The following is a 24,251-nucleotide window of genomic DNA, read 5'->3' as shown; positions in this document are numbered from 1 at the left end:
TTTCATTTTCATGACTGGAAATCTGTTTTCAAAAGCGTTTAACAGGACCCTTATTCATTCTATGTGGTTCTTTATAAAACCTTGTCTTTGAGTTTAGATGGTAAAGACACATCCTTCCCTACACCCCAACTTTTCTTAGTAACTCACTGCTGCTGCGGCGGCTGCTAAGTTGCTTCTGTCATGTCTGACTCCATGCAGCCCCACAGACGGCAGCCCATCAGGCTCTGCTGTCCCTGGGATTCTCCAGGCAAGAACACTGGAGTGGGTCGCCATTTCCTTCTCCAGTGCATGAAAGTGAAAAGTGAAAGTGAAGTGTCCAACTTTTCATGACCCCATGGACTGCAGCCTACCAGGCTCCTCAGTCCATGGGATTTTCCAGGCAAGAGTACTGGAGTAGGGTGCCAGTGCCTTCTCCAGTAACTCACTGGACTTCTACATTTGTGGCCTTTGCTTTAAACATCAGCACTGGGATTTCATGATCAAGCCTCCAACCTTCCAAATGAACAGCACCCAACCCACCCACATGACCTAATTCAGATCCTTAGTTATATACTGCTGGGAAATACCATGTTTTCCTCAACCACTAAAACTTCCAAATGTGCCCCATCAGGGTTTTCAGTGTGCAAAAAACCAATTGTTTATATACGGAGACTAACCTCAGCAACATTAATTAACATGGTACTACAGAGCTGTAAAAGTCCCAATAATGTCAGATAATAGTTTATTCTCTATTAATTTTGTGAGTGTTCAAATTTTAGACAAATAGCATGTTACAGTAAGTTAAAAATAAAAAAGAAATACCAATACACTTTCTACAAAAAGCTACCCAGAGCTTCACTGATCTTCACCTTAATTTATATTAGCAGACGGCTCCATATATAGTTTGGGCTTCCCTGGTGGCTCAGAGGTTAAAGCGTCTGCCTCTAATGCAGGAGACTCGGGTTTGATCCCTGGATCGGGAAGATCCCCTGGCGAAGGAAATGGTAACCCACTCCAGTATTCTTGCCTGAAGAATCCCATCGATGGAGAAGCCTGGTAGGCTACAGTCCATGGGGTCACAAAGAGCCATGTAGACACAGCGTTTTTATACACATACATACAAAAATTTTTTTCCAGTTTTATTGAGATATAATTGACATACAACACTCTATAAGATTAAGATGTACAGCATAATGATTTGACTTACATAAACTGTGAAAAGATGACTGCAGTTAAGTTCAGTTAACATCTATCAAAATAGCTTTTTTTTTTAATGACGGAGTAGGGAAAAGGAGAGGCAAGAACTGATGGGAGACAGAAAACAAAAGGCAATTTCTATCCCTGAGACATTCTTAACATAAATTCCATCCACAGTCAGTTCCTCATTGTACAAGAGGACAAAAATCCTCCTTTTCTTGCTAAGTCATAACCAGAATGACAGCGACACTCTGCTTGTGCAATCTAGGTTTCCTTCTTTCCTCAGCAACCCTTTTGACTTTGTGGCTATGCGATCTTTCAAATACTTGCACCTCAAAAATTTTGCCCGCCAAGAGAAAACACAAATTCACCATGAAGTTTCAGACCTCAGCTTTCCATTCCAGCCTGCATTCCTAATAGGATGGACAAAAACCCAGCACCAATAAGCAGCAGTGAATAAGGACCCAACTGTGCTGACCTGATTTAATTTACTGCCCTGGCCCTGTGGAGCATTTAGCTATCCTTTAAGAATGCTTAAACCACCATGAAAAGCTGCAATGGGAATCACCAAACCACTCTCCACCTGGATGAACATACCACAGTGGTTATAGGGTGAAATTCCAGCGCGAGCTGAGAAAATAGAGTAGCATTCACCAGACTGAAAGCACTAGTCTCAGAGGCATTTGGTTGTTAAGCTTTTTGTAGGGAGAGGTGGAGGGGGAGAGAATAAAAGATAATGAGACACTTTGGGGCAGACCAAACTGATGATTCTAATGCTCAGAACCATCTGCCAAGCATATTTTCCTCATTATGTTGTTTACATAAATAAAATAGTCCCTTGCTAGGAGGGTTGAAAAATGTGTGGGCACATAAGAAAACTGAGTTCTTTAGTTTGCCTACATAATCTAGGCAATAAAAACTACTCTAAGGAAACTCACTCATTTGGCAAAATAAAAACCAAGAAGTATTTATTTTTCTCCTTTAATTTGGGGCCGAGGCTATGTTAAGTCTGAGCAACTATGAAAACGCAAATCTACACTTCCTCAAAAATGAATGTAGAAAAGTCAGAAAGTCCTTTTATTGATTCATGTACGTTAACACACATACACAACAGAACAGGGGATGGCAGGGGCAGAAACCTTCCAAACTTTTGTCTTTAAAGGTCTGCTTTTGTCTAAAAGACTTCTTAATTTCTCTAAGTTGTCACGCCAATGGATCGTCCTGGTCTGGCTAATTGGCATCAGGGGGGTTGGATGCGTGTGTGTGATTTCATAAAATTAAGCAGGTCATTCCTCACTTTGAAAGCTAAAGTTGCCTCGGAAACGCTGCTGCTTCCACGGTCATCTCATTTTGCCTCTTTTGTCCCACAGGACCCAGCTTTAGGGAGGCATCATTTATTTACAGGCCTTTCCACTGGGCTTCACCGATCAGCCAATAATACTGTGGACACACACTTCTAATGGCCTATGTTTTGAAACTGAGTCTAATTTAATGGCGTGGGGCCCAAACTCCTTTTCCAGCACAGCCATTAAAGGATGTAGGTTATTGCTGTTGTCACCATTGATATTTGTCATTGTAATGTAATTAGGGCCCTAAAATGATGCATTACAGCCCTTGGCACAGCTTCTATTAAAATCTTTTCTTCTGCTCACTGAACTGCGACCTGCTTTCTGATGAATAACAGACAGACAGCTTTAGGGTAAGGAGCAGATTCATCAAAGAAGTATTTTTCAGCTTTGCAGAAAGAAAGGGAGTGTGGGGGCGGGGAGACAACCAAGGAGGAAAAGCACCAGGGGAGGAAAAGCCACAATACACATTTGAATTTCATCTGACCACTTGAAATTCTGATTGCATCTGACGAATCTTGCTTAGACAATATATTCCCAGTCTTCGAATCTCATGGTTAATCAGGGCTCTAATCTGCTATCCATCAGCCTATGCCAGCTCTGTAGCTTCCAATCAAATTTATAGGTGAAGCGGCTCATGCATCCCTGAGCAAGTCCATTCACAGATAGCCCATTTAAATGGGCAGAGATTCTGAAATACTGCTGTGGGGCTTTCTGGATGTTATCATGGTATTCAGTGCTTTATGGAACTGCTAACTACTGCTTCAGATGCCCGTGATATTTCAAAACAGCATTAATGGCCCCCAGAAAAGAACAATTGCTCATGCCAAAATATAACAAAATTGTTGTTTTTGCAGCCATAGTTTGTCAAATACATTAACAATTTTGACACTATTACGACTACCTCAATCCATCAAGATATTCATTTTTTTTTTAAATTCCACACGTATTTTCCTACCTTCAACTGACTAGCATTCTATCTCCTCTTCCTATAATTTCCCACCCTTATGCCACCCTCCAATAGGAACCAACGAAAACAATGACCATCCCACTAAAAAAAAACAAAAATCTGTTTGCACAAAATATTTTAGGAAAAGGCAACGTAACAAAAAGGGCATTCTATGAAAGTCCCTTGGTTACGCACTTGACACCTGGCACATGAATGCTGACAGGCTAACTAACCCCCCAAAGTGGTGATGGCCAGCAGACTGGCAGCGTGACCAGTTAGTAATGAAACAGAAAAACACTGAGAAAAACCATTTATACCCTTTTTCTTCACACTCCAACTCAAGAATCACTGCAAAATTTATTAACTACCTTGCATCATGGGAAAGCAATGTCATGCACTGGAAAGAATGTCACAATTCAATCCCTTAAAATGTATCAAATACTAAGACACATTATATCACATAAATTCTTTATTACTTGTAACAAATTACACTAGTTAAGACAAAAATCTAGTTAAGCCTACACTTGAACTGAATTACATCCCCTCAAATCATCCTAATAAAATATTTAATTTTTATTCTTATTTTGATTATTTCTGCCTATATGATTTCCTTTAAAAAATAAATTTTACTTTAATGACATAATAAACTTGAGAGAAAGTACAGATTAGTTTATCAAAGACAAGCATCAAAAGTAACAGTTCAAAAAATGTGTTTTTGTTTTCTCATCAAAATAGGAACAACACTACTATATAGTATTGTTGAAGTAAAACAGAATAACAAAACAATGCTATTTCAGTAGCCAGTGGGGTGAGAGATAGGTGCAAAAAAACAATTATAGTTTCAGGAAAACATTCTCAAAGACTAACATTTCATAATTAATCTGTTTTTATAGAGCAGTTTCTCTGCCAAAAAAATTTAAGATGAATCTATTTATTGTATTGTTTATCAAGAACATACACCATATACATAAACACAAAAGAACTGAAAAAAAAATCCCAATATTCTGTCTGAAATGCTTTTCAGAATAAGTACAAATAAATCCAACTCTCTCCGTTAAGCCCCTTTTACTACTATAGAACCAAGACTATTTTTTTTAATTTCAATCAGAAGATAAATTACCTTGATTTGTTACTGATTTGTTCTAAATTATTTGAGAAACAGTACTATTTCTGGAACTGATCCTGCCTGTCCACAGATTAAAAAGTCAGAAGACTAAAGAGAAATTCTTCCCAACTTAATAAACATAGGAAAAAAAACATGTGAGTTGTAGTATTCCTCTAAACTGACAACAAGTGTTTATCTTGTCATACAAATTCAACTTTACAAAAGAGGTAAGAACATGTTAATAAATAATATTAGCTGTATTTTTTAAAAGCCAGACTGGAATAAGGCTTAGAGATTTAGATCAAAAGTATTGTCAGCATTACTAGCAAGCTGATAAACCAGATACATACAGGTGATTATTTTGCACAAAATATTTTATACTGCTCAGTAAAGCAATATAATGAAGTAGTAACATTGTAAGAATCAATTTAACAGGACATCTATGAGTTCCCTAAAGGACTGATTCAAACTAAGAAGACTTCTTTTTTTCCTGAAAAGTATTAAGACAATTCTAAAAGCTCTCATCATTCTACCTCCTCTAACAAGAAAGAGGTACTATACAGAAATACTCAATTATATTACCTTGAATGATATGAAAGTGCCAATAATCAAATTTTTTTATTCACTCCCCTTCCCCAGGGAGTAGCAATGAGTCTATTAATTGTAATAACTCAAGCAAGGTCAATTTGCTTTGTGTTTTGAACCCATGTTTATTCCACTTACTGCGTGCTAAGTGTCCTTTTAAAGTACCCAGCGAGCAGTTATCTGCATACACTGAGGTTCCCCATTCCTTTGTTCTAACAAGATAAATGAGCGCAGTGCTAGCGCAGGAACACACGGGATGATGTCTTTCCCAGAGAGTACCACAGAATGCCTACATTTCATGAAACGCTTCCCATCTGTCCCCAAAGGTGAAGCTGTATTTCACTGATGCAATTCTGCAATAGTTTAAAAAAAGTGCCCCGTGAGCTTTCTAGAAGGTCTTTAAGGGAATTACCAGACATTTGCTTGCCCTACCAACATATTCTGGGCTCTGGTTATAGTATTTAAATACTGTTCCTAATGGGATGAGTGATAGTTTATCATCGTTGAGAATGACAATCATTTTGCCAGTGAAAGTGAAGTTGCTCAGTCATGTCCGACTCTTTGCAAACCCATGGACTCCGTCCATGGGATTTTCCAAGCTGGAGTGGATTGCCATTTCCTTCTCCAGGGGATCTTCCCAACCCAGGGATTGAACCCGGGTCTCCCGCATTGTAGACAGATGCTTTACCATCTAAGCCACCAGGGAAGTCCCGATTTTTGCCAGACAGACATCCAATTACTCCCATAAGGTCCAATCATTTCAGTTCTCAAGTCTGAAAAATAGTGGAACCAATGGTAAGGTTATACTCAGCTCTACCAGAGGTGGGGGGCAAGGACCAGCCTTCACAGAACCAGGTTGAACTGGTCAGAGACCTGATGACCGAGTCCAGAGACACTCAAGTTCTGCTCGTGCTCGTTTTCTCTGCACTGGTGGGCCAGCATATCACACAGCAAGACCTGCCAGCTATTTTCTGGTATCTCCTGAGTCTCACTTACTCTCTGTCTTCTTTTTTCTTCCCCACTCTTTCCCAATGACATAAATGTACAGGTGCCTAGAATGTGGACCTACGATTAAGCATTTTTATTGCTGGTAATAGTGAAAGGGACAAACATTCCTTGTGCCCATAGTAGAGGATCAGTCAGTTCAGTTCAGTTGCTCAATCATGTCCAACTCGTTGAGACCCCAAGTTCTAAAGTATGCCAGGCATCCCTGTCCTTCACCATCTCCCAGAGCTTGCTCAAACTCATGTACATCAAGTCGGTGAAGCCATCCAACCACCTCAATGCTCTGTCATTCCCTTCCCCTCCCACCTTCAATCTTTCCTAGCATCAAGGTGTCTTTTCCAATGAGTCAGTTCTTCACAATAGGTGGCCAAAGTATGGGAGCTTCAGCTTCAGCATTGGTCCTGCCAATTAATGTTCAAGACTCATTTCCCTTAGGATTAATTGGTTTGATCTCCTTGCAGTCCAAGGAATTCTCAAGAGTCTTCTCCAACACCACAGTTCAAAAGCATCAATTATTCGGCGCTCAGCTTTCTTTACAGTCCAACTCTCACATCTATACATGACTGCTGGAAAAACCATAGCGTTGATTAGATGGACCTCTGTTGGCAAAGTAATGTCTCCACTTTTTAATATGCTGTCTAGGTTGGTCATAGTTTTTCTTCCACGGAGCAAGTGTCTTTTAATTTCATGGCTGCAGTCACTGTTTACAGTGATTTTGGAGCCCAAGAAAACAAAGTCTCTCACTGTTTCCATTGTTTCCCCATCTATTTGCCATGAAGTGATGGGACTGGATGCCATCTTAGTTTTTTGAATGTTGAGTTTTAAGTCAGCTTTTTCACTCTCCTCTTTCACTTTCTTCAAGAGGTTCCTTAGTTCCTCTTTGCTTTCTGCCATAAGGGTGGTGTTATCTGCATATCTGAGGTTATCGATACTTCTCTCAGCAATCTTGATTCCAGCTTGTGCTCATCCAGCCCAGCATTCTGCATGATGTACTCTGCATACACATTAAATAAGCAGGGCGACAATACACAGCCTTGACAAACTCCTTTTCCAATTTGGAACCAGTCCATTGTTCCATGTTCAGTTCTAACTGTTGCTTCTTGACCTGCATACAGATTTCTCAAGAGGCAGGTCAAGTGGTCTAGTATTCTCACTCCTTAAGAATTTTCCACAGTTTGCTGTGATCCACATGGTCAAAGGCAAGATCATTCACCTTTATTTTCCCCAGCATGATCTATATGATTCACATTCATGTGAGAAATTCATGTGAGAAATGTCTGAAGATAGGAATTTGAATATTGGAATAAAACTAGCAAGAAAACTAAGAACAATAATGGGTCTTCCCAAGTTCTCATCAAGTATACCTATTCCCAGGAAAGCCACAAGGCACCTTTCATACAGACAGCCAAGCTCTACTTTTCAGTCTGCCCTCTTACACTGGGCTGCAGGCTTCCTCTATACTCAGTTATCAGGTCTCTGAGCAGCTCCAGCTGACTGTTTCTCTACAGCCATATTCCTCAGCATTTCCCTCTCCCGTGTCCTTTCAATTCTACAGTGACCCCCATCGGTTTCCTCTTCCTCCTCCCAATTACATAAAATTCCAATTCTTCAAAGCCATCACTGCCAAGATAAGCCTTCTATCCCCTTCAACTGTGTCCTCTATTGAATAAAATGGTTCTTTTCAAAACTGGAGTTGTGCTCTTCCACAGCCTGCACTCCTGCTGCCCCATCAAACATGTGCACTGCCATCCTGCACGTGCCTCCATCCACAGGGCTGCCAGAGTTCTGACCCTGGCATCAAAAACGGGGCTAAATCAAGCCTGGCAAGGATAAGTGAGAGGCCCTCTGCCTGGAGCCACCTTTCTCAGATCTCATGGCTCATTCCCTACTCATCATTTCAGTCTCGGTCCACACAACACCTCCTCAAACATCTTCACTCACCATCCTTGGAGACTTCTTCTCCCTGTCATTCTCCAGCTCATTTACAGTCTTCTTCACAACGTTTATAATCACCTGAATTTATCTCAGCTATGTTTTTGTTTACATGTACTACAGCAGTGCTTCTCAAACTTTAGTGTGCATAATAATCACCTGGGAATCTGCTTAAAATCCAAGCTAGAGTGGGGCCTAAGAGTCTACACTTCTAACAAACTGCAGAGTGACACTGGCCCTGGAGGCGTGCAGACCACACTCCGAGTAGCAAGGTTCCCAAGAATGGAGGAGCAATGAGGGCAGAGATAGATCTGTCTATAACCCAACCCTGATTTGTAGAGAACACTCAGAAATACTTGTTGAATGACAAGAAACTGTAATCCAGGTCCGGTGGTTGGAATCTCCTGGAATCTTCTGCAAGCACGCTAACATTGTCTGGGAATAGTCAGAACACTTCCACCACAAAGGGATACCCACCTAGAGAAGAACTGCTTGTACTGATTTGGTATGCTTACCTACCCAACACACAACTTTTCTGGCATTTAGGATGGCACACTGCTCAGAAAGAATAATAAGTAATCACAGCAGGCCACAAAACGAAATGCAAATCCACTCTGGACAATTCCTGCCTGATAAGTAAATGATTAAAGCTTTCATTCTGAAACCCTGGCAGAATGTGTGTTTTAAAAGATCATCTGAGAAATACAAAGGAGATGGCACTCAACCTCCTTTCTGAGATTATTCATACCAGATTGTGATCACCTGACCCACTGGAGACGGGTATTTGTTAGATGGCATGCTAGGAGGGCACCTTGTATGGTGAGTCATGATAAATCTCCCCAGTGGTATCTCCAGAGTGAATTAGTAATGATTCTAACAGCTCAAGAGAAGGCCCTAGCAGGGCACCAGCACCCCTCACAGGTCTTATAGGAAGAGCAATTCCTGACAGTTCCAGGTGTAGTGGGTCACAGGGGTCATACACACGAGCTCAAGAGTAAACTACCTCAGGCCCATCTACCCTGCTCAGACGTCAGACACTCAGTGCCAGGCTTGGGGAGAGTGGACACAGCCACAGAAGGAAGACCCCCTTAGAGATGATGCCATCGGAATCCCTTCCAAACAAGGTCCAGGAACTGCTGCAGCACCACACTTATGGGATCTCGTGTATGGATTTAGATACACAAACCCAATCCCCAACCCCAGACAAACCTATGTGAATATGCTCACTGGAAGAGGGTTCTAACACTTAGGAAGTTTTAACTTCAGATTTACTAATCCCTTGCCTGTTCCTGCAGAGTTTTTCCATCACTGGTGCAGTGTACAACACACACAAGTCCACTAGAACTCACTGATTCCTCACCCAAACTGTCAGTGACTCACACAGGCGCGATTCCTATGAACTGGGAGAAGCTGCCAGTGACAAGCTGCTTAAGAAATTAATTTAAAAAGAAGTCCCATACCACAGACTCAGAAATCAGAAAAAGAACAGTATTTTTTCCTATCATCAGGCTCACATTTACCTCTACGTGTTTTCTTCTTTAATATTTTAGCAGGCAGCTGAGAAAATTAAACGCGTAGAACATGACTTATCATCTACTTGTGTTCCTATGTTCCTAGTTACTTTTAAAATGTATATTTAGCTGCTTTTTATTGTGCAGGGAGTTTAAAAATTTTAAACATGTGAACCTTAGGAACAGCCAAAACCACGAATATAACACTGCCTTTCTGTCCAATCAACAAATATTTACCAGGCACCTACAATATGTCAGGCTTACTTGAAGTGCTGACACAGGGAGGGAGATACAGGAGTGAACAAGACAAGTGAGTCTCTGCTGTCATAGCATTCACACTCAGGGGGTGGCGGGAGCAGGAGACAGAAGCAAACACAAGTGTATGGAGAGGAATTTCAGATGCTGAACCGTGCTAGGAAAAAGATAAAAGGGTGTGTGTTGGGGTTGGGGGGAGCTTGAAGAGAAAAGCCTGGGGAAAGGGGTGTATCTGGTTTACTTGAGAGGGCAAGGAAAGACAAACAAAGAAGCAACTTAAAAGTGAAATGTGGCTGGAAGCAGCACTGCACAAACTAGGTTCTATGTCAAGCGATGCAGATGTTCTTAACAGGTATTATATACATAAAGAACTCCTTGGTCAGATGGCCACACAGAGCTTAAATAAAGTTAAACAGGTTCCTTTCCTGCTGACATCCCAGAGCCTCTCAATGGACAATGTGATAAATCTTTGAAAAGGTGTATATAAAAATGCAGGACTAATCAAGCTTCTTTGACTGTGGAATCCTTTCTTCTCAGAGCTCTTAGAGGAGATTATACTTCATGGGAAGCACTAAGCTGGTCAATGGTTTCCAGCCCTAGATTTACACTAATATTAGTAGTGGATCTTTCCCAAACACCAACGCCCAGGCCTCACCCCAGACTGATGAACTCACACTCTCAGAGGGGCAAACCCACACATCAGCACTTATTTTAAAGCTCCCCAGGTGACTCTAATGCACAGAAAGGATTGAAAACCATTAAGCTGGAGCATGGGATGCATGCAATAAAAAAACAGAGTGGAAAATAAGGACAGAAAGGGTTCACTGGGGTCAGGCTGTGGAAGGTCTTGAATGCCACACTAAAGAGCTTGAACTTTATTTGGGAGGCAGCAAGGACCTATCAAGGACGATTCCTAGTAAAGCTATGATAAATACCAGACAGGAAGTCAAGACCCTCCAGGGCATTTCTGCTCTCCACCCTGCTTCTTGTCACTGATTGTGCTGGAGTGGCTGTGGAAGGACAGAAGAGATTTATAACCACAAAACATACCACAAGAGGAAAGATGGAGGATGAAAGACAATTTCAGAATAGGAACAATAGGAATTCCCACTGCACCACAAACGCAGGAAATTCAACAAGGCATTTTCAGATATCGGCTCTTTCATTCACTCCTACTCTAACCTGGGAGTGACAGTGGAATCAGAGGTGAATGCCAAATTGATCTGGACCCTTTTAAGTTTTTGCTTCCCTGGTAGCTCAGATGGCAAAGAGTCTACCTGCAGTGCAGGAGACCCGGGTTCAATCCCTGGGTTGAGAACATCCCCTGGAGAAGGAAATGGCAATCCACTCCAGTATCCCTGCCTGGAAAATTCCACGGACGGAGGAGCCTGCCAGGCTACAGTCCATGGGGTTGCAAAGAGTCAGACACGACTGAGAGACTTCACTTTCACTTGAAGTTTTTATATACTAGTACGGATGAAGACTAAATGGAAATAAACACAGTAACAGACAGCATGTGGTACCCAGGAGGTACACAGAGAAGCCCAACAACGTATGGGGAAGGGTGGAAGAACCCCTTCCTGCTGAAGTCATTACAGTGACTTTCCAGGGAGAGAGCAACACCATGTGAGTCACATTAATTCCCTACTTTTTCAATACTTGTCTGTATACTGCCAGGCACTGTGTTACCCTCTGAGAAAAGAGGAGAACAAGTCAAGATTTATAAAGCCCATAATCTAACAAATGAGACAAACACAAGAGAAAACAAAACCCTGGGTATTTTTAAATGCTTTCACAGGAGACACTTTTTTCCTCAGTAAGGTTGAAGTGAGTCTGCTAGACAAAGGAAAGAGGGCAGGGAAAAGGGCAAGAACATTCCACTAAAGGATCAGCCTGTTGCAACAGCCTGATTCAGATTCTACAAACAGGACTCGGGAAAGGGGACAAGATAAGGCCGAATAGGCAGGTCCAGAAGAACCCAAGGTACTGGGATAATCTCCAAAACGGTTAGAACAGTTAGGAGACAACAGGATTACCCACGGTGAGTCATCTTAAATATGGTGGTAATTACTACTCAGGATCATGATCAGTATCATCCTCCACATCCTAACATGCACAGATGCTTTCCTCTCAGCCAGGTACTTCACTTCAGTGGAGAAAAATTTTAAAAGGATGACCTCTGCCCCCATTTTACAGATAAAGCCACAGAAGAGTAAACTGGTTAAGCCATGCACCATGATCAGATAGCTGGAGAGGAGACAAGTGTGGGAGTACGGGAGAACAGCAAAAGACCAGAAGACTGACAAAGTGTGGCTACTGAAAGGGAAAGGCAATCATTACCTGCCTCTGGGTTTCTGGCTTGAGAAATGGGGTGGATGGTGCTGGCATTTCCTGAGATAAAGATCACAGGACCACAAGCAGGCTTGTGGGGGAGGATGTCATCTGGGGACATGTTGAGTCTAAGTACTTGTGACACATTCAAGGGAAAGGAGGACTAGGTTACATGCAATAGTCTCAGAGGAAAGATCCAGGCTATAAGGAAAAAAATGAGGATTCATCTACTGAGAGTGGACAAGATCACCTAGGTAAAAAAGCTGTACAAGTTAAAGAGGCTAGACCCATGTTGGAAATACTGGCTGGACTGCCTGGAGTGGAGACGGGCCCTTAAAGAATGACACAATATAGATAGATACAGAAGTATACCCAGAGCTTCCGTAAGCCCAGATAAGGGAGCAGAGAAGGCAAAGGCTGCAGATAAGGTGATGAGCTGCGAGGCACAGCTGTCCTGGCATGACAACAAGGGTCTGACAGGGAATAATGGGGAGGGCAAGGAAAGGAGGCAAGCCACACAGGGAGAATCAGCAGCACGCTGTGACGTCACTAGATTTGGACAATAGGAGGAAGTAAGGAATCCATGATTTCAAAGTGTAAAGCCTGCATATGGTGCCACCATTCATTAAGATAGGCAAGTCACAAGGCTGATTTCAAGGTTTACCTGGGGGGGACAGTTATGGAAAGGTACAGGAAGAATCCAGACTCAAGTGGCAGAACATTCTGCAAAGCATACCAGATACTGTGAATGACAAACTGTGAGCCCCAAATCCCAAGGAGACTCTAATTACCATTGACTTTAAGCAAACCCTAAGTGACCTGGGACTCTGTTTCTACAACCATGAAATGGGAAGAATAATGCTGCCCCACATCTCACTGGCAGAAATATTTATGAGTAGACTTATTAATATAATCCCTTAAGGTATGTAGTACTATTTGTTTTAAGACAGACTGAGATTAGATAGTGCTACAAATTGAGTAGCTGTATTGTTAGGTATCGATTGAAGCTTAGGGCTCTTCCTGTCTCTCAATTAAGAAGACATCACTACTAATTTATACTACATGGGAGAAGGGCTCCAGATCTAGAAGGGGGTGAGAGGACAGACTCCCAGGCACAGTAATAATAAAGAACAGTCCCTCCAATTGATGGCAAAGAGGAATGAGGTCAAAGGCCCAGCCCAAGAAAATCTGCTGTTTCTCCACTTTCCTGCACTGTGACCCAGAAAAGACATTCTTGGTATTTATGTTTTGCTACTGGCAAAGGATCTCTCTTCCTCTTTTCTTGGTAAACAGATACTTGCCTTGGATGCAGTAAATTTTATATATCATAGTAAACAGTAAAGAATAGGCTGGGGGAAGAGGAGAAGAGATGGCGGGGGAAGTCAGGCTCAATTTCAAAGCTTCTTGCAATTTAAGACTACAGATAACAGTTGAGCCTTACAGAAATATATTGTGTTAGGAAGATGATGAAAATGAAAAACAAAATTTCTTTCTAAAGCAAGTCATTAAATTTAAGAATTCAGAAGTACTCAGAAGAATTTAAACAAGTTTTGCATTAACCAAAACAAGCTGCAGGGTGTCTCAGCTTCCTATTTGTGACTGTGTCAGATGCCTTAACTTAATATTTTACACATGCTGAACTTGATCTTACCTTTCACCTAAGTGGCTTTTAAATTTATTTTATTCTGGGGGTTAAACTTTCCTTCATTTTATGAACCTCAATTTATCTCAGAGAAGACAATTGCACCCCACTCCAGTACTCTTGCCTGGCAAATCCCATGGACGGAGAAGCCTGGTGGGCTACAATCCCTGGGGTCGCTAAGAGTCGAACACAACTTGAGCGACTTCCCTTTCACTTTTCACTTTCATGCATTGGAGAAGGAAATGGCAACCCACTCCAGTGTTCTTGCCTGGAGAATCCCAGGGATGGGGGAGCCTGGTGGGCTGCCGTCTATGGGGTCACACAGAGTCGGACACAACTGAAGCGACGTAGCAGTAGCAATTTATCTATTCCTAATTCATAAAACAACTCTGACAAACCTTCTGATTTAATATTCCAAAGCACTGCTACTGAAAGTAGTCAGTCCCCAAACTGTTACCTATCAGCAAGAAACTAACGGGCTTGTTTCAGAATTAAGTCAGCTAGATGGGGGTTTTTTGTTGTTGCTATTCCTCGGTTTTGTTTCTTCAACAATAAAGATATTCCTGATGAGGGGGAGCATACACTGATTATAATCTGGTTGGGGCTTGCCAGGGGGCTCAGTGGTAAAGAATCTGTCTGCCAATGCAAGAGATGTGGGGTTCAATCCATAGGTCAGGAAGATCCCCCAGAGGAGGAAACAGTAACCCACTCCAGTATTCTTCCCTGAGAAATCCCACAGACAGAGGAACCTGGCAGGTTATAGTACATAGGGTCTCACAGAGTCTGACACAACTTAGCAATTAAGCACGCATGTGCAAGCTCTTTAAAGCCCACCTTCAGCAAACAGTTGAAGGACTTGCATGAGTCCGTGGACCACAGTGAGCAGCACAGCTCTAGATCAACATTCCTACAGTGCAAACTGTAACTTCTTATTGCCTGGGACTTTAAAATAGGTGATAGACAACCTAACCCTTCATGGCCACAAAATTCTCCAATACAGCTCCAATAAGGAGCATTCCCTGATGCCCTGCCTGGTTGTGTAGAGACACAAGTGTCCACAGTTCTATTTCCTTCAGGGTGGGTGACAGCCTAGAAATCACTTCTGCAGACACCCCAGCCACAGGGTCTTCCCATGAGATGATGCTGCCTGCTAGTCTGCTGCTGTGCTACAACAAACAAAAATACCACAATCATATACTGTATTCTTAATCCTAAATGACAGGGTTAAAGGAGATCATGACACATGTCACAGCTTAAGGAGGCCTGCCCATCTTTCACAACAAAATACACTCCAAATTAGAGTTTTGCTTGCTTTAATTTTCATTTTCTGTAAAGAACATGCCAACATGAGAACCTAATTACAACAAAATATACTATTTCACGATTCTTGTTGCCCATTCACTCAAAATACCACTCAGGAACTAGAGACCAATATGAGCATGACAGCCACTGAAGGATGAGAAGAAAGGAGACAGAACTTGAAAGCATTAAGTACTTATCAGAGTGGGGTCTCAGTGAGCAGAGAGGGGAGAGATGAAAAGTGCCCCTCATCTCCATAGCCATGAAACAACCCCAGACATCAGCTGAAGCTCAGTCAGGTTACCTAAGCAATGTACCATTAAAATTGCTTCCATCTGTTGAACTGCTCCAGAGATGCTTGTCTAAACTTAAATGAGAAGTTACACAGAGACACCACACTGCCTATCAATCCTGACATCCTAACTGGAGACTCTCATTCAAGGAGCACATGGACTCCCAAGCACTACCAAAACTATACCATGGAAATAAAAATTAACAGACTTGGGAAAAAATTCTGCAGGCTTTGGCTCCTTGCCACTCAAAAAGTAGTTGTTGGACCAACAGAATGGGCATCACAGGAGCATTAGAAAAGGAGAATATAAGGTACCACTTTAGATCCACAGAAACAATCTCATTTTACCATGATCCCCAGTGATTAGCAGGCATATTACAGTGTGGAAGCACTCCTCTAGTTCACCGGCTCTCAAACCTGCCACAAATCAGAAACATTCCTGGAGCATTTAGAAAAATACTGATGCCCAGGTCGCAATTTAGGGAGCCTGAGAATCAGCACCTTATAAAACATACTGATCCAGTTCTACTCCCTTGTTTTACGGAAATGGATGAGAAACTGAGACTCAGAGAAGTTAGATGATTTGTCAAGATCACAGGAAGTTACTGGCTGAATTAACAGCAGATCCTAAAAAATCTTTAGGACTGTCCTGCACATTTTCAAAAAAAGTCAAAGAAACCTCACAGTTACCAATAAATCAAGCGAATTTTAAATATCTAGGGTTTCATTTCTCTTTGTTTTCTACCATAAGGGATTATCTGCATATCTGAGGTTATTGATATTTCTCCCAGCAATCTTGATTCCAGCTTGTGCTTCATCCGGCTCAGCATTTTGCATGATGTACTCTTGCATAAGTTAAATAAGCAGGTTAAATAAATAAACAATATACAGCCTTGACGTACTCCTTTCCCAGTTTGGAACCAGTCTGTTGTTCCATGTCCAGTTCTAACTGTTGCTTCTTGACCTGCATACAGATTTCTCAGGAGACAGGTCAGGTGGTCTGGTATTCCTATCTCCTTAAGAATTTTCCAGTTTGTTATGATCCACATAGTCAAAGGCTTTGGCATAGTCAATAAAGCAGAGATAAATGTTTTTCTGGAAGTCTCTTGCTTTTTCAATGACCCAACAGATGTGGCAATTTCATCTCTGGTTCCTCTGCCTTTTCTAAATCCAGCTTGAACAACTGGAAGTTCACCATTCATGTACTGTTGAAGCCTGGATTGGAGAATTTTGAGCATTACTTTGCTAGCGTGTGAGATGAATGCAACTGTGCAGAAGTTTGAACATTCTTTGGCATTGCCTTTCTTTGGGATTGGAATGAAAACTGACCTTTTCCAGTCCTGCGGCCGCTGCTGAGTTTTCCAAATTTGCTGACATATTGAGTGCAGCACTTACACTAAAAAGCCTCTTGATTAAGTGAAAGAGGAGAGCGAAAAAATTGGCTTAAAACTCAACATTCAGAAAACGAAGATCATGGCATCCAGTCCCATCACTTCATGGCAAATAGATGGAGAAACAGTGGAAACAGTGGAAGCCCCCAAAACTTTGTTTTTGGGGGCTCCAAAATCACTGCAGATGGTGACTGTAGCCAGGAAATTAAAAGACGCTTGTTCCTTGGAAGAAAAGCTATGACCAATCTATACAGCATATTAAAAAGTGGAGACATTACTTTACCAACAAAGATCCATCTAATGAAAGCTATGGTTCTTCCAGTGGTCATGTATGGATGTGAGAGTTGGACTATAAAGAAAGCTGAGTGCCGAAGAATTGATGCTTTTGAACTGTGATGCTGGAGAAGACTCTTGAGAATCCCTTGGACTGCAAGGAGATCCAACCAGGCCACCCTAAAGGAAATAAGCCCTGAATATTCATTGGAAGGACTCAGGCTGAAGCTGAAACTCCAATACTTTGGCCACCTGATGTGAAGAACTGACTCATTAGAAAAGACTCTGATGCTGGGAAAGATTGAAGGCGGAGGAGAAGGGGACGACAGAGGATGAGATGGTTGTTGCATGGCATCACCAATGTAATGGACATGAATTTGAGTAGGCTCCAGCAGTTGGTGATGGACAGGGAGGCCTGGCGTGCTGCAGTCCATGAGGTCACAAAGAGTCAGATATGACTGAGCGACTGAACTGAAGGTTTCATTTTGGTATATGCTTTTCAATACTTCTGTACTTTTAAATGAAATAAAAGCATGCTTATACTTATGTATAACCCCCTGAACCTCATCCAGTATTTTTCGACAGCAGGAGTGGGTGGCAGGGGGGAGATAATTCTCCACCAGTCACAGTGCAATCAGTGGAGACACAGTGAATACTGAGTATTCGGCTTATTGCCTAGGTCAGAGCGGTAGGACCATGAAAGATTCTTTTTCTTTCTAAAATCTCTGTATTACTTTTTTTTAACAAAAACAAAAAGAAAAAAGCAGCCCAAAACCACCTATTAAAGATCCAATTTTACTCTGAAAGAAAAGTTCAAAACCAAGGACAATCACTGTGTTCTGACAAAAGTTTCCAAAAGTACAGAAGTGATACTTGGCATACCTAAGACAAGAAACTTTTGCTGAGGTTGATGATTATGTCATTACATTTAAAACGCCCATAAATTAGCACTAGATACATGGGGGTGTGGTGAGAGGTGTCGGTGGAGTGAAGGAAATTAAAAGCTGCGGTCAGACTTAAAAAAAAATACCCCATAAAGCAACGTATGCTTCTGACAGTTGAAACAGACTGCATGACAGACAGCAAAACCACATTTCCGCATGTTTTTTTTTTTTTTTTGGAATGGATCTGTGGCTTTATGCCACCAAGCAATATTTTGGTTTACCAAAATGTACTCTATGGCCTTTTAATTTCATGTTTACTTAACTTTCCTTACTATCACTGCTGTTCTCACTCAACTAGACCAGCTTAAGACAAGTGTCCTAAAAGGGGGAGAAGGCTTTAAAATACAGAATACACTTCAAATTAGGAAAAAAGGAAAATTAGCCACACACATGTAATTCACATCAACTAAAGTATTCATTGTAATCTGGGCATTTAGCTCATACGTAATGAACAATGGAATAATTATTTCTTTGGAAATACAGTCATTTCTCAAGACAATTACAGAGACTTGGCCTGTTTACATAAAATTTCTCAACACAAAAAGGATAAAGAATCATTGACCTATCATTGGCTGAATGATAGAAAAATGTAAAAGCAACAGAAGAAAAGAATGACTGAAGCAAAGAGTTTCCATAGCTGATGAATAATTTAAAGGATTCTGTACCTATTTTTAATGTTAAAAAAAAAAAACCCAAACTTAAAAAGGATAAAAGACAAAATCAGATAATTTGCAAACTCCCACTATTGTATCTATATAAAGGTAATGGCAGTAATCAAGCAAAATGATGAAGAGACTCTCTCTGATACAGTGACACAAAGGTCTAACACCTTCCTTAAAATGATAAGTTCCAAAAACCACAGCCCACAAAGGACTGCCTGGCAAAGTCCATTGTGGTCTGGGTATGGAATGAAAGCACAAACACAAATCTAGCTGAAAATGAATCCTTGAGGTTTTTGGCAGGAGATGAAGGGAAGGTACTAATATGGAGGCAGAAGTGAACCCACAAACTCCCTGTCCTTCTCTGTTTCTATCCCTCGCTCCTCCCTAGGCACCTCATCCACTGGCATAATCAAGACCGAGTTTCCCCTCCAAGGTCTCTTCTCTCAAGGGTACCCTGATTCTGAGAGTTTACAGAGGTCAGTGTCTCAGGTCTTTCTCTGTTCATTTCCAAATTCTGCATTCAGGGTCACTTGGATTCCTCCTTTCCAGGACATGTCATCTCTTCAGCCCAGCCTCTCTCCGTGTCCCTTTCCACTCAAATCATGTCAACCAACATTATTGAACATTTGCTGTCAGGCCCCATGCAAGTTGCTAAGAATCAAGCAAATTAGCCAACAGACATGGTCCCTGCCCTACTGTCTTCCTTACACTTTCCTTCAACAGCCCATGTAATAGAAGTAGCACTTAAGACTTTCTATAATGCTTCCCAGATCCATGTCCTCAACCATTTCCTGAATCAACCAACCAGGCTGAGAATGGTTGTAGCCGCCACTTGAACATGGACACCACTTTTCCTGCTCTGTGCCTTCCACTTGGAATCCTCCTCTCTTCCTTTCTTCCTGTCCAAAAGACCTCTTCCTCTGCAGTCCCACTAAAACGTCCCCACACCCTCTGTAACAGCATTCTATCACTTCCAAGCCAGGAAGACTTCCTCCTCTTCTGCCTATGTCACAAGTGTGTCATCACCACACACTGCCACGTACTGTCCACACTGGTCCCAATGCCATTAGAACAAAAGAATCTCATGGAGGCTCCCCTATCTCCCTAACTCCACAAAGTATGAGATCAGTTAGCATGTGTTGAATGAACAGTTACAAGCCACTATAGCCTCTGCCTTCCATCTGGGGTGTCCAGCACTAGCGACTTAACTCTGCATCTCTATCAATGAGGGAAGAATAAACGATGTCACGACAATTTAGTTCTTTTTTTCAGGTTTAAGTCTTTAGGTTATAATCTTCTTAATCTTCGTAAGGTCTGAAGTGAAGTGAAGAGAAAGACACTCAGTTGTGTCCAGCTCTTTGCAACCCCATGGACTATGCAGTCCATGGAATTCTCTAGGCCAGAATACTGGAGTGGTTAGCCTTTCCCTTCTCCAGGGGATCTTCCCAACCCAGGGATCGAACCCAGGTCTCCCACACTGCAGGTGGATTCTTTACCAGTTGAGCCACCAGGGAAGCCCAAGAATACTGGAGTGGGTAGCCTATCCCTTCTCCAGCAGATCTTCTGGACCCAGGAATCAAACTGGGGTCTCCTGGATTGCAGGCAGATTCTCTACCAACTGTGCTGTCAGGGAAGCCCTTGTAAGGTCTAGTTCTAAATATTTCAAGTTGAGAACCTAAAAATTTCTATTCAGAAAATTAATCTTTGTATGAGCTTCAAACAAACAAAAATGACAAACGTAAAAAAGAAAACTGTAGCACTGTAAAAAAGAAAAATTGGAAATTATAAATCTGGAAAGTTGGCATGAATACCACCTCAGAACAAATTCAACAAAGACCTCACCAAACTTTTTTCTACATACATCCTAAACTGACGCAAAACATGCCAAGAGTTCTTGCTTAGACAGTAAGGAAATCCTATCAGCTCTGCTTAGATCGGGTTAAAGTAGGTCCTAACCATGGGTCTCCTTCCTAGGTCAGCCATATCAAGCATTTGTAAATGAGCTGCTATTTAAGAAGGCTTCTGGGCAAAAATGTACTATGTCTGACCCAGGTTCTCCTAAATCTGAAACCTCAAAAATGTAAAAAACAACAACAAAAAAAGTGTTTTTTTTTAAGGCTTACAAGGAAGAGCTGTCATCTCCACTTTCCTGGAAACTACATACAGGAAAAATTTTAAGGACACTCTGGAATTCTGCAGGACACACTTTCTCTACTAAAATGTCCAAACCAAAAAAATGTAAAAGCCCAAACAAGCACTCTGGATTCCCCAACTTGGCCAAAAAATATTCAAGCACGTAACTGTGAAATTGCCGCTATGTTTTTTTATTGGCCACTTTAGGTGAACTATAATATTTTTTGAGGTTAACCAAAACAGACATACTTAGAAGTAATAAGCCATAGTTCCAAACAGCTCTATGTTCTCCCCCAAATCAAAAGCCTTTAAAATAGTCATCTACATTCATAGCAAGGCACAACAGAATATGCAAGGTAAAAAAATAAGCCCAAATAAAAGAAGTTCAATGAACAGTGCCCAGAACATTTAAAGATATAATAAACGAATATTCTAGATGCATAGGCTACTTAGAAAACTCCAGGTTCCATTCTGTTTACTACAATGTAATCAGGACTAGACAAAGTCAAGTACAACACACTTTGATCTAACCAAGAAGCTAAGGGAAAGAGCAGAAGGACTAATTTGCAGCAAGAACTGCCCTAATTTCTCAGCTGGAGTAGACCAACCCAAGGTTATACCGAATTCTCAGGTCTATTCTATCTTGGTAATAACCAAACAGGTACCTCCAGAAAATGGTTGAAACATGGACACTGTTCAGCATGAACAGAGAAAGGCTATCAAAAGACAATACTTTTGAAAAACTGTTACCTAGAAGGAACTACATTCGAAAAACGAAGATCATGGCATCCAGACCTATTCACCTCATGGCAGAGAGACAGGGAAAAAGTGGAAACAGTGTCAGATTTCATTTTCTTGGGCTCCAAAATCAATGCCGATGGTGACTGCAGCCACAAAATTAAAAGACGCTTTCTCCTTGGAAGAAAAGCTAGACAATGGATTAAAAACAGCAGAAACATCACTTTGTAGACAAAAGTCCATACAGTCAAAGCTATGGTTTTTCCAGTAGTCATGTATGAATGTGAGAGCTGGACTATAAAGAAAGCTGAGCGCCGAAGAACAGATGCTTTTGAACTGTGGTGTTGGAGAAGACTCTTGAGAGTTCCTTGGACTGCAAGGAGATCAAACCAATTAATCCTAAAGGAAATGAGTCCTGAACATTCACTGGCAGGACTGATGCTGAAGCTGAAGCTCCAATACTTTTGGCCACCTGATGCAAAGAGCTGACTCATTTGAAAAGACCCTAACCCTGGGAAAGATTGAGGGCAAGAGAAGGGGGCAACAGAGGATGAGATAGTTGGATGGCATCACCAATTCAATGGACATGAGTTTGAGCAAACTCAGGGAGATAGTGAACGACAGGGAAACCTGATGTGCTGCAGTCCATGGGGTCACAAGAGCTGGACACAATTTAGTGACTGAACAACAAGAGAAAGGAACTAAAAAGTGACTAATTCTGGGACCTTCAATGGGTAGCAAGACAAACTGGCCTCACTTAAAACAAAAAATTTCCAATGAAAACGATGACTACAGAAAACCATGTAACATCCTCATTCTGAACTTGAAATAAAAACCCATTACCACCAACTCAACTCTGCTTATCATCATGAGAAAGGGAGAACACCACCTGAAAATACAAGTATTGTATACCTGTATTGTATACCATACAAGTATGGTTTGACAGGTTCTCTCATAATGATACAACTAGCTAGAGAAGTCAGACAAAGCTGATTCTTGGCTTCTACCCATTTGATGCTAGTAGCACCTCTGAGCTCTGACAACCAGAAGTATCTGCAGATACTGCCAAATGTCCTTGGGAGAAAGGATCAGCTCTGTTTGACAACACTGCTCTAGAGAAATAACTTCAAACTCCTTTCGGGTCCTGGTATCCTCCCTGGATCAATGAGTGCTATCAACTCTTCTCCCACAGAAAAAGACACACAGTTTTGCATATAAGTTCAAGGACTCTGTGGATACTTTAAAACCCAGTCAAGGATCCCCCAATTCCAATTCTCATCCCAGGCAGGCACTCAATAATTTTTCAGTCCTCTGGACCTTCCCACGTGGTTATAAAAGGTACTGTGCCTGTTTCAGAAATGTCACGGTCAGAAGCACAAAAATATAGGCCTGTGGTCATCAGGCCATAAGCCAGCAGTGCAATCTACAATAAAGATGAATCATCGGTTCAGTGACCCAGTGCACTTTTTCACAAAAAAAGTATACTACTTTTCCCCAACCTGGAATAACTAACCAATTCACGGCAGTGTTCATGGCCCTGTAGCCCTGGCTGAAAAACTACCCTCAACCCATGTTTCCGTTCAACTGTTACAATAGCATAAAGTCCTGAAGCAAATAAAGGAATTGTTTTGCAAATTAAAAACTGAATCTGAAGACCAAAGCTATTTCCACTTGGTTAAAAAAAAGTGTTCCATCCACTTGTATGGTTAGTGAAGCAAAGCCAGAGCAGGGGTTGGGCAGTGACACAGAAAAAGCCGCTTGAGTTAAGGGGAAGACTGCTCCCCTCCACACCACTTCTCTACAAGGATTAGGGGGCAAAGAATTTGCTAATCTGGGAACACAAAAAGCTTTTTCTGATACAAATATATATACTTAAAAGTAGACCCACTATTATTTGTAACACTTTTAAACTCACTGTGTGCAGAACACAGCAGGCTAGCTAGATACATTTAAAAGCCAAAAACAAAACAAGCTTACCATATTAAAAACAGTCCTTTAGGAGGGGGGTCTGAAGCTGGGCTGACTCTTGCAGTTTATACCCTGTAACGTCCTGGGCAAATTTCTTAGCTTCTCTTTACCTTACTTTCCTCATATACAATGGTGGCATCCAGATCCCTTCCTTAATTACAGGTTATGATTTAAACACATCAACGAGCTTCCCTTGTGGCTCTCAGTTGGTAAAGAATCCACCTGCAATGCAGGAGACCTGGGTTCAATCCCTGGGTTGGGAAGATCCCCTGGAGAAGGGAAAGGGTACCCACTCCAGTATTCTGGCCTGGAGAACTCCATGGACTGTATAGTCAGTCCATGGGGTCGTAAAGAGTCAGACACAACTGAGCGACTTTCACTTCACTTAAACAAATCAATACATCTGAAATACGTAGCGCACCTGTTGGTTTGCAGTAGGTGCTCAATTGTTACCTGGTATTATCATTAATATCTGTCAAAGGTACACATATGGACAGACTTCCCTGGTGGCTCATTGGTAAAGAATCCGCCTGCCAATGCAGGAGACTCAGGTTCGATCCTGGGATCCCTGGCTTGGGAAGATCTCCTGGAAAAGGAAATGGCAACCCACTTCAGTATTCTTGCCTGGGAAATCTCATGGACAGCGGAGCCTGGCAGGCTATATAGTCCATGGGGTTGTAAAAGAATTGGACATGACTCAGCAACTAAGGAACA

The 24,251-nt window shown here is 41.7% G+C and overlaps 1 protein-coding gene across 5 annotated transcripts in view; it reads right to left on the bottom strand.

The window, feature by feature from the left end:
* The window catches only part of TLE4 (transducin like enhancer of split 4), a 159,540-nt gene that overhangs the window by 118,432 nt on the left and 16,857 nt on the right, over positions 1–24,251 (bottom strand). The window lies entirely within an intron of this gene.

The sequence above is a fragment of the Capra hircus genome, chromosome 8 (assembly GCF_001704415.2).
Source record: "Capra hircus breed San Clemente chromosome 8, ASM170441v1, whole genome shotgun sequence".
NCBI classification, from domain to species: Eukaryota; Metazoa; Chordata; class Mammalia; order Artiodactyla; family Bovidae; genus Capra; species Capra hircus.
Note: the sequence above shows the minus strand (reverse complement) of the source record. Positions and strands in the feature narration are given on the sequence as shown.